General features: G+C 46.2%; 1 non-coding gene across 1 annotated transcript; it reads left to right on the top strand.

The window, feature by feature from the left end:
• The first annotated feature begins 12,932 nt into the window (after positions 1 to 12,932).
• Positions 12,933 to 13,039, top strand: LOC126057429 (U6 spliceosomal RNA). The gene has a single exon (XR_007512518.1). It is a non-coding gene; the product is annotated as a U6 spliceosomal RNA (small nuclear RNA).
• Positions 13,040 to 13,387: the final 348 nt, after the last annotated feature.

Here is a 13,387-nt window from a genome sequence, read left to right as displayed (position 1 = left end):
CAGTAGCGAGGTTGGTAAGAGTTCATCTCACTTACTTTGGACACGTGATCAGGAGGGACCAGTCCTTGGAGGAGGACATCATGCTTGGTGAAGTAGAGGGTCAGCGAAAAAGAAGACCCTCAACAAGATGGATTGACACAGTGGCTGCAACAGTGGGCTCAAACCTGGCAACGATTGCAGGGATGGCACAGGACCAAGCAGCATTTCATTCTGTTGTAGGTAGTGTCGCTATGAGCTGTAACCCAACTCAGCGGCACCTGACAACAACAACAACCTAATCTTCGTAACGCTGCACAAATAAATATTTTACATAATTTCAGTGACAAAGACTTATCACTAATATTAAGTACTATGAGGAAAATTAAAGGGAAAAAGCATGAAAGAAGGCACTCTTTTTGAGAGGTGGTCAGGGAAGGCCTCCCTGAGGAGATAATATCTGAGCAGAGAACTGAATTAGCAAAGGAAAGAGCCTTACGACATTTAGTAAAGTGTTTCTTCCCCAGTGTAAAGATTTTTTTTTTTCCAGCTGCTGTTGTGTGTCAGAGTAGAACTGTGCTCCACACGGTTTCCAACAGCTGATTTTTCAGAAGGAGACCACCAGGTCTTTCTTCCAAGATACACCTGGGTGGACTCCAACCTCCAACCTTTTGATTAGCAGCTAAGTATGTTAGCCATTTGCACCACCCAGGGACTGCAATCTAAAGATGAAGAAGCTGAAATCCAGAGCAGTGAAGTGGCTTTCTCCAGCTTACAAAGCTTCTAAGACTAACGCAGGCAAGCTTGTTCTTACAGCAAATCTGGGCTCAGGTCTTGTACTCAGAAGCCGTACCAGACCCTCAGACCCTCTATTTGCAGAGGTGTGGTTTCACAGATCCTTAGACCACCCAATTCAGTGGAAGACCTCGCCATCCTTCTCCCTACTCCTCCTCTTCCCTCCTCTTCTATCCTTTCCCCCTCTCTCCCCACTTCCCTTCTACTCTTTCCTCTCCTCCTTCCCTCCTCCCTTTCCTCCCTCTTTCCTCCCCCTCCTCCTTCTCTGCCTTCCTCCCCCTTCTCTTTCTTTTGTCACATTTTGTCATAAATAAAGACTGAAAAGCGCATAATACATAAAGGTTCAGTTTGATCAATCGTCATAGGGTGATCCCTGAGTAATCAGGACCCAGGTGAAGAAATAGAATACTGCCACCACCCCAGAGGCCTTCGTGTGTCCCATCCATTTTCTTGACATTTATGGTAATCCCTTCCTTGCTTTTATCATTTTACTACCTGCATATGAGTCCCTAAACAATATAACTTAGTTTTGCCTAATTTTGAACTTTATATAAATGATCGGATTTTCCATACATCCTTTGTGTCTTGCTTCTTTCACTAGGCATCATGCTTATAAATTATAAATCCATATAAATTCAATACTATGCAGTAATGAAAAGGAGCTGTAGTTCGCTCATATTCACTACTGCATAGTAATCTATTGTGTGAATCTACCACGATTTATTTATCCATTCTTCTGTTGATGAGCACTTGAGTTGTTTCCAGTTTGGGGGCATTACAAGCCATGCTGCTATGAACATTCCTTTACCTGTAACTTGGTGCGTGAGTTTCTCCAGGGTATATATATATACTAAAAATGGAAAAGCTGAGTCATAGGGTATGCTTATCTTTCCTTTTAGAGGCTATTCCACAGTTTTCTAAAGTGGTTACACCAATTTCCCCTTCCTCAAGGCATTTATTCTCATATCCCTTTGCTTCACTTCCTTCCTCACAGCACTTGGTATCATCAGACTTCTCAGCGTCAATTGTGAAGCAGTTGACTTTGTATTTTCCTGGTGGCTAATGAGGTTCAGTACCTTCTCACATTTGCCGTGTAACGCAGGTTTCATGAAGTGCCTGTTCGAGTCTTTTGCCAATTTGTCTATAAAGTTGCTTTTTTTTCCTTTTTGAATGTCTCTTCACTTTCTATGCTTATGGCGGTTTTATTTTAAGGGCATAGTTTACACTCTCCTGCCATTAGACCATGGTCAGAACCATCTTATCCACCTGGAAAATTTTTGTCGAAAAGAAAAACTTGGTCATTGAGTTGATTCACATCAACAGGATTTATTGAGGAAGAAACTGTTTGCAAACAGGGAGAAAATGATGAGTTTACAGTTTCCACCCACTGGGGTCAATTCCAATTCATGGATACCCTAGAGACAGAGTGGAGCTGCCCCATAAGGTTTCCAAGGAACGGAGCGGCTGGTAGGTTCAAAGCACCAACATTTTGGTTAGTACCCGAGGGCTTTAACCACTGCACCGCCAGGGCTCTTCTTACACAGTTCACAATGCCCTTTTAAAGCTTAGATGAGTAAGTATCTTGTCCTTTGCTTTAATTGGTTAATCACATTTATTTTTCCTTTTGTTTTAGGAAAGTTGGTCACTGAATGCTAAGCTGGCTTATCTTGATTGCATGAGTGTTGCTCACTCATGATGGTAAGTATTGCTAACTTATGATAAGGAAAAACTGTCTAAGTTTCAATTTTGCAAAAAGTTGTTTTTTGTAAATGGCCTTATGAATAATTTTTGTTTGGCTCTTGGCCCAGGGAAGCCATTTTAACTCTTGCATCTATAAAAATTGTAGCAATCGTAATAACTTGAATCTGAGAGAACAGGGGTTGGAGGTTCCCCTTCCTTCCCAGAAGCCCCTGGGCTTCTTAAGCAAACATTCTAACTTTCCCTCCCCAACCTTCTAGCTCCACATGTGGATAGAGCCTCACCCCATAATTCCAGCATCCCCTCTCAGCTGACCCACTGCTACACCCCTCACAGGATTATAATAATTAAATGAAATAATGGAAAATGCCCAGCATGGTCCTTGGAGCCTTGTATGCTATTAATAAATATTATTTCCCTTCCCCCTGCTCTGCAGAAAGGAAAAAGAGCAACAACTAATAGTAACACTTATTAAATGCTACCTGAGGACTGGGTGGAGCAAATGGCTAATGCGCTAACTGAAAGGTTGGAACTTTGAGTCCACCTAGAGGCACCTCAGAAACTCTATAGGGCACAGTGCTACTCTGACACACATGAGGTTGCCATGAGTTGGAACTGACTCATTGGCAACTGGCTTTTTACCTGAGGGGTAGGTGGTATGCCAAGGACTGCCAGTTGTCTACCCAATAGCCATTCTCTTCTACCATCTTAGTTACAGACTTTATTCAGGGCAGTAACGTGCCTCCTTTGTCTTCCCTGCCTTCTTCCTTCCTGATACCTGTACCTTGGAGCTCCAGCAGCCATCTTGGACCATGAGTTGTTGCCCCTAAGGATAAAAGAGCCTGACTCGCTAGCATGGCGGAGCCATCAGACCAGCCCTGGAAGGATAACTTCCAGACATCTTTCATGCAAGAGAGAAATAAACCGCTAGCCTCATGGTGACCCCAAAGGGTAGAATTGCTCCATAGGGTTTTCAACAGCTGTAATCTTGCGGAAGTAGATTGCCAGTTCTTCCTTCCATGAGAGCAAACCACTTGTACCTCCCAGGGACTTTCTATCATCTTAAGGCCACTGTTATTTGATTTTCTAGTATGTGAGGCAGAACCTAATCCTGATATTTAGGAAAAACATATGTTTTCAGTTAATTGTAAACATATGCCTGCTTGAGCTCAGTTTTCCTGCTTCCATTGAAGTCATTTTTGCTAGTCAGTAAAGGATAAAATATTTAAATCTCCACACAAAAGCTCTGTTTTTCAAACAGCCCATGTTGTATCAGTATTTTCCTGTTGTAATTGGGGGTGGGGTCTTAAACAGCTAAGAAGTTGTATTCCCTACAAGAGAAATATTCCTTTCTCTTTATAAAGGGATGTCCTGTTTATGACAGCTGTCCAAAAAAGCCAAACCTAATTCCAACTCATAGCAACTCTTTAGGACAGAGTAGAACTGCCCCATAGGGTTTTCAAGGCTGTAATCTTTCCAGAAGCAGACTACCACATCTTTCTCCCATAGTGCAGCTGGTGAGGTCTAACTGCTAACCTTTTGCTTAGCACTTGAGCTCTTTAAACCCTGTGCCACCAGGGCTCCTTCACACAGGCATACATAGGATACTGAGAAGGTGATCAATTCATTCATTCTGACTGAATTAGCAGCAAAGAGTCAAGGAACATTTCCTGTGTCAGTTAGCCAGGCTGCGTCCTGTTCAAAGCGAAACTCTCAAGGACATGGCCCCTACCTTCGATGACAAGAATGTGGTAAAGATCATAAGTCACTGTCAGATAGCAGGTAAATGTGTCTGGTCACCGAGCCATTATTAAAACAGGAAGTGGTGCCTACACAGAGAGAGAGAGAGAGAGAAACAGCCAGGCTGAAGGGTTGGAAGGGAGGCAGCATGATACACGGGTGTTATAGATTGAACTGTGTCCCCAAAAATATGTGTTGTAAATCCTAACCCCTATACGTGTGGATAGGAGCCCTAGTGGCACAGTAGTTAAGCTCTCAGCTGCTAACTGAAAGGCCAGTGGTTTGAACTCAGCAGCTGTTCCCCAGGAGAAAGATGTGGCAGTCTGCTTCCATAAAGATTAAAAAAAAAACAACAGATTACAGCCTTGAAAATCCTATGCGGCGGTTCTACTCTGTCCTATAGGGTCGCTGTGAGTCAGAATTGACTTGATGGCAATGGGTTTTGTTTTATTTTTGTTTTTTATATATATGGATATAATCCCACTTGGGAATAGGGCTTTCTTTGTTATGTTAATGAGACCATATCAGTGTAGGGTGTGTCTTAAACCAGTCACCTTTGAGATATAAAAAGAGCAGATTAGGTGCAGAAGCAAGCAAGCACAGATGGTGGAAGACAGACGTCACACTACATGACGATTGCCAGGGAACCAAGGCACAGAGGCTGAAAAGTGATAAGGACCTTCCCCCAGAGCCGACAGAAGAGAAAGCCTTCCCCTAGAGCCAGTGCCCTGAATTCGGACTTCTAGACTTCCACACTGTGAGAAAATAAACTTCTGCTTGTTAAAGCCACCCACAGCAGCACCAGGTAACTAACACAAGGGGTGAACACTCTGTATTCTGGAGTCAGGGGTCCCGGTCCTGACTCCACCATCTGTTGGTAGTGGCCTTGGATGGTTCGCTACATTTTTCTGAGTCTCGGTTTCCTCATCTGCAAATGCTGGCTGATAACACCTATCCCATGAGAAAATGCATGTAAAATGCCTGGCATAAAGGAAGCACTCAATAAATGTTAAATACAGTGACTTTGTTTTTTTACCTTTTGTATGTGTGTGGTAAATACATAGGTAACCAAATATTTGCCATCTTAAAAATCTTCACATGTACAGTTCAGTGACATTAAATACACGCATCATGTTGTTCAGTCATCAACATTAACTGTTTCCGAATTTTCCCATCACCCTTAACAGAGGCTTAGTGTCCCCTACGTGTTGTATCTCCCTTTCCTCTGCCTCCTGCCTGCCTCTGGTAACCGCTAATAAACTTTGATCTCTATACACTCGTCTATTCTAGATATTTCATATTGTTTTTTTAATTTTTTTTGTGTGCTTCAAGTGAAAATTTACGAATCAAGTCAGTCTCTCATATAAAAATTTATATACACCTTGCTATATACTCCTAGTTGCTCTCCACCTAATGAGACAGCACGCTCCTTCTCTCCTCTCTCTGTTTTCGTGTCCATTTGGCCAGCTTCTGACCCCCTCTGCCCTCTCATCTCTCCTCCAGACAGGAGCTGCCCACATAGTCTCATGTGTCTACTTGATCCAAGAAGCTCACTCTTCACCAGTTTCATTTTCTATCCCATAGTCCAGTCCAATCCCTGTCTGAAGAGTTGGCTTTGGGAATGGTTCCAGTCTTAGGCTAACAGAAGGTCTGGGGACCATGACCTCTGGGGTCCCTCTAGTGTCAGTCAGACCATTAAGTCTGGTCTTTTTACGAGAATTTGAGGTCTGCATCCCACTGCTCTCCTGCTCCTTCAGGGGTTCTCTGCTGTGTTCCCTGTCAGGGCAGTCATCGGTTGTAGCCAGGCACCATATAGTTCTTCTGGTCTCAGACTTATGTAGTCTCTGGTTTATGTGGCCCTATCTGTCTCTTGGGCTCATAATTTTTCATATTGTTTTTAACTTGTCAGTTGGCTAATTTGAGGCAAAGAAGACTAACCTGTCACTTCAGCAGAAGGCCTTATTCCAACATAATGAGATAAATCATAAAGCCATTTGATTATTCCCCAGCCGGGCCCTGGGGACTTAACCCTGACACCCTGCCCCAAGGTGGGTACCAGGGCCCCTCGCCTCCCCAAGGCAACAGTGCTCCACATCACCAATGCCCAGAAGAGCTTCCAGATGTAAATACAGAGGGAAGTTCCAATTTTTATTTAATGATCCTAATTTCTAGATGTTTATTTGGGGGATTACAGAAGTGGCTTAAGCTACTTTAAGACGATATAAGTTGAAGTCTTTCCTTCACTTGGCTGCTAAAGTTTAATTCAGTCTAATTATTTCATATGGCATTGACTATAATAGTTTCATAATTTCTAGTATATTAAGCACTTAATATGTTGTGTCATTTGAAATCACATATTAAATTCAGCAAAGTACATTTTAATGAGAGTTAAGTGGTGTGAAAATATTAATACAATAAGATGGCTCATCTTGGTGCTCATATTTTGTAGATCTGTTCATGAAGCCTCGCTTACCAGGTAGGGGAGGGCAACACTGCCTGAGACGCCAATGGGTGTCTGACAGCGCCAGCATTCCTACCTTTTGTTGCCCAGCGCTTTACAGTGGGATTTCTCACTGGGCCTGGGAAGCAAGTAGGGAAATCATCACTTTCCTTTAGAGATGAGGAAGCTGAGGCACAGCAACTGGTGGAGACTTGCCTCGGATGACCCAGCCAGTCAGTGGAGGTGCTGGGGCGGGAGTACAGACCTTCCTGGCACAAAGCCACTGCAGTTTGTCCGTCCCACAGCTGTCATGTAACCTCAGCGGTGAGCCATGTGTGGACTCCAGGGTAGTGAGGACTTGGAGGTGTCACCCTTTCCCTCACAACCACAGCCCCACAGAGAGAAACTGACAGAGCCACAGAGAAGCTGGCTGACTTTGTGCTCGAACTCAGCAATTCCTCTTTCTACACTCTCTTTCAGAGCATCCTCTCCATACCCAAACCTATACAACTGGTGCTCTTAGGCCACCTTGGGGTTGCCAGAGAAACAGGTCATGATGAACTTAATCATGTTGAACCCTTCATAGAGCAGCAACTCATGATAATGGAGCATCAATGGTGAGATTTAAGACAACAGAAGAGAGATTTTGGAGAAAACTTTCCCGAACCCCTCCAATTTAGTCCTTGGAGTTGTTGTATTGTTGTTAGGTGCTGTCGAGTGGGTTCTAACTCAATACAATCCTAAGTATAACAGAATGAAACACTGCCCCGTGCTTCACCATCTTCACAATCATTGCTATATTTGAGCCCATTGTTGCAGCCACTGTGTCAGTCCATCGCATTGAGGGTCTTCCTCTTTTTTTGCAGACCCTCTACCAAGCATGATGTCCTTCTCTAAGGACTGGTCCCTCCTGATGACATGCCCAAAGTAAGTGTGACAAAATCTTGCCATCCTCACTTCTAAGGAGCATTCTGGCTATACTTCTTCCAAGACAGAATTGTTAGAGAGAGCCAATTCTGGCATCACCAGTGACTAGCTGTGTCCTTAGGCAGGTCTCCTAACCTCTCTAAGCCTAGGTGCTCCCCCCAATCCACACCTCTCCCCGTGGTGCTTAGCTCTTGTACACATTCAAAGGAAATAGAACATCAAAAGACCAGGTGCTGATCTTAGAGGGCAAGGGTTCATACTGAGCTAACAGGTGTTAGTATGTCTATGAGGTCCCTGGGTGGCATAACCTTTAGGTTGACTGCTGACCTAAAGGTTGACAGTTCAAACCCTCTCAGAGGGACTGTGGAAGAAAGTCCTGGTGATCTGCATCCTTTAAGACTGCAGCCAAGAAAACCCTATGGAGCAGCTCTACTGCATAACACATGAGGTCGCTGAGTTGGAACTGACTCGATGGCAAAGGGTTTGGTTTGGTATTAGTGTGTCTATGGGGTGTTCCTTCCCAGAAACATAACTGCATTTTAACTAGGGCCCTCAGTAATGCAGCCCAAAGATTTAAAAATAGCTGGGGAAAAACAGTCCCAATAGTAGCTAAGAAAAGGAACAAAAATTGGGGACACCCCCCCAGATTTTCTTTTTTTTGTTTAAGTTTGTTTCCTCTACATAGTTGCAAACTTAAGGAAGGGAAAAGAAAGGAGAGTAAGGAAGTGAAAGGGATATTGTATACCTACCATGTGTGCTTCCCATATGCCCAGAACCAACCAAAAAAACCCACTGTCAAGTCGATTCCAACTCATATGCCCAGGCACTGTTCTAGACACTGCATGAATTAGCTCATTTAATGTGCTAGGGTCTTTCACATCCAATCCTGCATCTAATCTTCAAACAATCCTGCAAAGCAGGCAGCAAAATCACCATTCTACAGGTGGGGAACAGCCAGACACTTAGGAAAATCCAGGCATAAATATGAGATCGGGGGAGAGTAGGTTGAAAGTGAGCACGGTCCAAGCTGTGGAAGGAGCAGGATTAGAGGACGTTATTGAGGCCTAGTGTCTTAGTTACCTACTGCTGCTATAACAGAAATACCACAAATGTGTGGCTTTAAAGAACAGAAATTCATTTTCTCACAGTTTAGGAGGCTATAAGTCCAAATTCAGGGCACCAGCTATAGGTGAAGGCTCTGTCTCTGGGGAGGAGCCTTGTCTCTTTCAGTTTCTGTAACTCCAGGGTTCCTCAGTTCCTTGGCAATCATCACATGGCATCTGTACCCACTGCCACGCCTGTTAGTGCTTGTATCTTTTTATAACTCAGAAGTGATTAGGTTTAGGACACACCCTACACTGATCTGGCCTCACAACAAAGAAAGTCCTATTCCCAAGCAAGATTACACCCACAAGTATAGAGGTTAGGATTCCAACACTTTTTTTTTTTTTTTTGGCGAGGGACACAATTCAATTCCTAACACCTGCATCTGACACAGATTGCTGTTGTTGTTGGGTGCCCTTGAGTCTATTTTGACTAATAGTGACCCCATGTGACAGAGCAGAACTATCCCATAGGGTTTTCTAGGCTGCAATCTTTTGGGGAGCAGATCATCAGGTCTTTCTCCCTAGGATTGTCTGGGTGGGTTTGAACCACCAACCTTTCAGTTGGCAGCCAAGCACTTAATCGTTGTGCCACCAGGACTCCTTGGCATGGATTAGAAGAGCTGCTCTAACCATGCTAGGGGTCAAGCCAGAAGAGCAAGAACCCCAGACATGGGGCAAGGCGGCTTGGGAGGAGAAATCCCCTCCAAGAGGTCAGCTGGCCTTCTGATTGAGCCTTCTGATTTCAGAGCCTTCTTCCCTCAAGCCACCCTCTGAGCTGTTGACTGTCTACAACTGAGCTGTCCCACACCACAGATCCTCTTTTGCCTGCCCCACTTCCCTCCCAGCCTCCTTTCCTGGGAGACAAGAGGGAAACTTGAGAAAAACTCATTTACAGTGGTGAATCAGGAGGGAGAGTGCCCGTCAAAAGAACAAGGCTTAACTCACAGCATAAGCTGCTCAAAGGCATTTCTGGCAGTGTGGGGTAGTGAGTGCTTCCTGTATCCACGCCTCCTCTGGCCACAGCACTCGCCCCCTCCAAGGCTGGCCCCTGTGTCTGGGGACTTTGGAGTTTCTGGGTCCAGCCTGTAAGTTCAGCACCTCCTGTCCTACACTTCCCGCCACCCACAATGCCACTGCTCCCGGCGTTCCACACTCCGGAGAAAGCCACACTGCTCTGTCCACATTCCTGCTCCTTCCTCCCTCTAGTGAGGCTCATAGGAGTCCCGGCCCTTCCTGGTTCACATACAGTGACTTGTAAGAATGCATGGTGCTTTCTGGCTGTAGGGGACATACTACAGCCCATTTCTTCATTGTTCTAAACCAAATTAAAGGTGGCACTGCCCTCTCCCACCCAGGATGGTAGGAAGTGCCACCTCAGACAGGATCCTGGAACCACTCATCTCTCGGGGTTCTGCAGCCCCGGACATGTGGGGAACACTGTCTGGACTCAGGCTATCCTGAGCCTATGGAGTGAAGAGAGGCCAACAGCTCTGAGGGCCAGAGGGGAACTGGGCTTCCACTGTAGCTCCAAGACTTCCAACCAGCCCGTCCTCTGGCATCGTGCACTCCTCCACCCCTTTAGCACCTGTCCCCTTGGGGTCTGTTGGAGCTTAGGATTCCGCAGGAAGTCACAACCCCCTTGATCCTTCCCTGACCTGAGTACCTCAAGCTTCATTCCACATCCCACCTGTCTCCTTCCCTCCTCTCCTTCTCCCACACTGGGCTTTCAGGGCTCAGGACCAAGTGTTCCCAAACTTTAGGTCCACCAGAGCCCCTGTGGTCTGTTCCTGGGGTATTCCACACCCCGAGAAACACCAGCATGCTTCACTCTTCTAAAATAAGAAACAAAAATATTGTTGAATTTTCACATCTTGCTAATTATTGTCTCAAAACCCAAAACAAAAAAGCCCTTAAATTACCCACCTAGAATAATCACAATGTGTCAAAGCTCAAATAGATGTTAAAGTTTATCTCTAGGGCAGTTTCCTCATCTGCAGAGGATGAATCAGAACCATAGGCATCCAGGGACTTGGCCCAGGTCACAAAGACCGTGAGGAGAGGAATGGAAACCAGAACGTGGGTCTTTCTCCTCTGCACCACAATTACTGACAAAGAAAAAACAGACAAACAAAAAACCCACCGCTGGCTCAAAATAATGCATGCACTGGATAGCCAGAAATGGTGGACCATAACCAGGTGTGTCTCCTGCGGTTTCCACAACCAGGCGGTTACGAACCCAGGGAATGTGCCAGTCACCGCGACACGTGTGCGCATCAACTGTGTCGAAAAGACTCTGCTTCTGAACAAACAAATAAAAACGTGGAGGCTAATTGAAGAGGACCATCTCCCATCAATGTTAATACGCTTTTTGGTTATTTGCAACTCCCTTTTGCAAACCTGAAGAGACATCATTGCCCAAATTAGGTCTTTTCGCTCAATAAAGGCCACATTAGCACTGTGAGGTTTGTGTTTGCTTACTGCTTATTTAGAGAGAGGTCAGACGGGAAGTTGGGGAGCCTGCACCAGATTTCCATTTCATGGAAGACAGGTGGGGGCGGGGGTGGGGTGGGGGGCGGGAGGAGAACGCCACAGCCCCTCCCTGGGGGTGGCTGGTCCCTCCCCTCTCACAGTGCTGAGCCAGAGAACTGCTTGCAGCACCGACTACCTCTAGGGCAGTCTCCCCTGAAGGACAGGCCCCATGGGTAAAACTGACCTCAGGAGGCTCCAAGGTCTTTTTCTGGCTGGAACTCACTGTCCCCATCCTCTCAGGGCTGTCTCTGTATCAACTGACAGCTCAATCTCCCAATCAATGTCGCCTCCCCTCCTAGAACAAGCCTTCCAGGCCCACCTATTTAATTGACCCACTTCCCCAGGGCACTCTCTATCCCCTGTGCTTTCCCTCAGCACTTAAGGGTGCTCTTCCATGTTTGCCTGGCTCCCTTGCTGGAATGGAAGCTCCATTATCAAGGCACTTGTTCACCCCTGCAGCCCCAGTGCTGATATCATACAACAAAACCAACAACCCATTACCGTGGAGTCGATTCCGACTCAGAGACCCTGTAAGACAGGGTGGACTGCCTCATAGGGTTTCCAAGGACAGACTGGTAGGTTGGAACTGCCGACCTTTTTGGTTAGCAGCCTTAGCTCTTAACCACTGCGCTGCAGATATCATAGATGCTCAGTAACAACTATAGAATGAGTGAAGGAATGAAGGCAAGAAGGAAAAAAGCCTGAGCTGGTTATAAGGGCTCTGGAAGTATTTTCTAAGAGGGAAGATGACTCTTTTCTGAGTTCACCTGTGAAGAGGCAACGATCACAGTCTTTTAAATCACTCTTGCATCCAAATCCCAACTACTTTCACCACCGGCAGGATAATTCTGAGCTGTTTAACCTCCCAGAGCCTGTTTTCTTTCTAACCTGCAGATAAGGGGAAACGACACCGACTAGGTAAGCGCCTGGTCTTTATTAAGTGCTGGATCATAAGGGTGGTGACCTTTCCCTGACCGCCACCACCCCTGGGTCACACTCTTGAAAGCCTGACCACAAATTGGACACCCTCCCTATTCCGCTTGTTCCCCAAGTGCGGGGCTCTGGCCCTGAAAACCCCAAAGGAAGCCGACTGCGCGCCCCGTCCCAACCCGAGGTAGGGCCCACCCTCCCCGAGGCCCCAGTCGGAACCCTTGGGCCCCGCCCACCCTCTTCCGGTCCACGGTCGGTGGCCTGTGCCCTCGCCGGGTCCCGGGTTCTGGCGTGGCACGGGTTCAAAGACTCGCAATCTTTTCGGGGGCCCAGATCGGACCCCTGGGGCGACCCCGTGGACACCATGCCCCTCGCCCCAAAAACTGCACACGCGGAACCACAATGCTGCAGCACAGCAAGGGGAAGTTCCCGACCCTGATCCCTCCGCGCCCTCCCGGGCCGGCGCGGAAGAGACGTGCAAACAGCGCGCACCACGTGACAGAGCGTGTCTCCCGGCGGCGTCCGGAAGGCGCGCGCCCAGGCCGGGCGGGAACGAGCCCGATTTCCCATGGTCCCGTCAAATTTGCATATACGCTATCAGAGGGATACAGAGACAATTAGATTTAATTTGGCCGTGATCACAGAGCTACAAGTAACGTATGGTGAGAAAAAAAATAGTAAGAAGTTTTAAAGTATTTTACGATCCTACAAAAGGCTACAGTATTGCCACCATAACTGGAAAGAGTAAGTATTTCTCTACCTTATATACGTTGTGGGCAAACCGTACTATCGTGCTTGCTTCGGCAGCACATATACTAAAATTGGAACGATACAGAGAAGATTAGCATGGCCCCTGCGCAAGGATGACACGCAAATTCGTGAAGCGTTCCATATTTTTGCCCTTGGTATTATGATGGTGTAAAGGTTGTGCCCACATGCAAGCATTTAACCTACAGGTTTTACCTTTTGACACAAAGGAAACTGTTAAGTAGTCTTGGGAGACGGAATGAAAGGTCAGATTAAGCTCTTCGCTGTGCTTTTTACATTTGGTCCTCAGGTCCCCAGATTGTGACCTTTGCCGTCTTTCCTCAGTTTCCCTTTGCAATATCCTGAGTACTCTGTTACCTTCCACTTAAGGAAATAGTCTTGTCAAAGTCGATCCATTTCAGGCCCAAAACATAACAGGACCTTAGTGCTATTATGACACATATATAAACATGGCGGTAAACAGAGACTTGCAACAAGA

The sequence above is a fragment of the Elephas maximus genome, chromosome 13 (assembly GCF_024166365.1).
Source record: "Elephas maximus indicus isolate mEleMax1 chromosome 13, mEleMax1 primary haplotype, whole genome shotgun sequence".
NCBI classification, from domain to species: Eukaryota; Metazoa; Chordata; class Mammalia; order Proboscidea; family Elephantidae; genus Elephas; species Elephas maximus.
The sequence above is the reverse complement of the archived record's forward strand: the minus strand, read 5'-3'. Positions and strand labels throughout refer to the sequence as shown.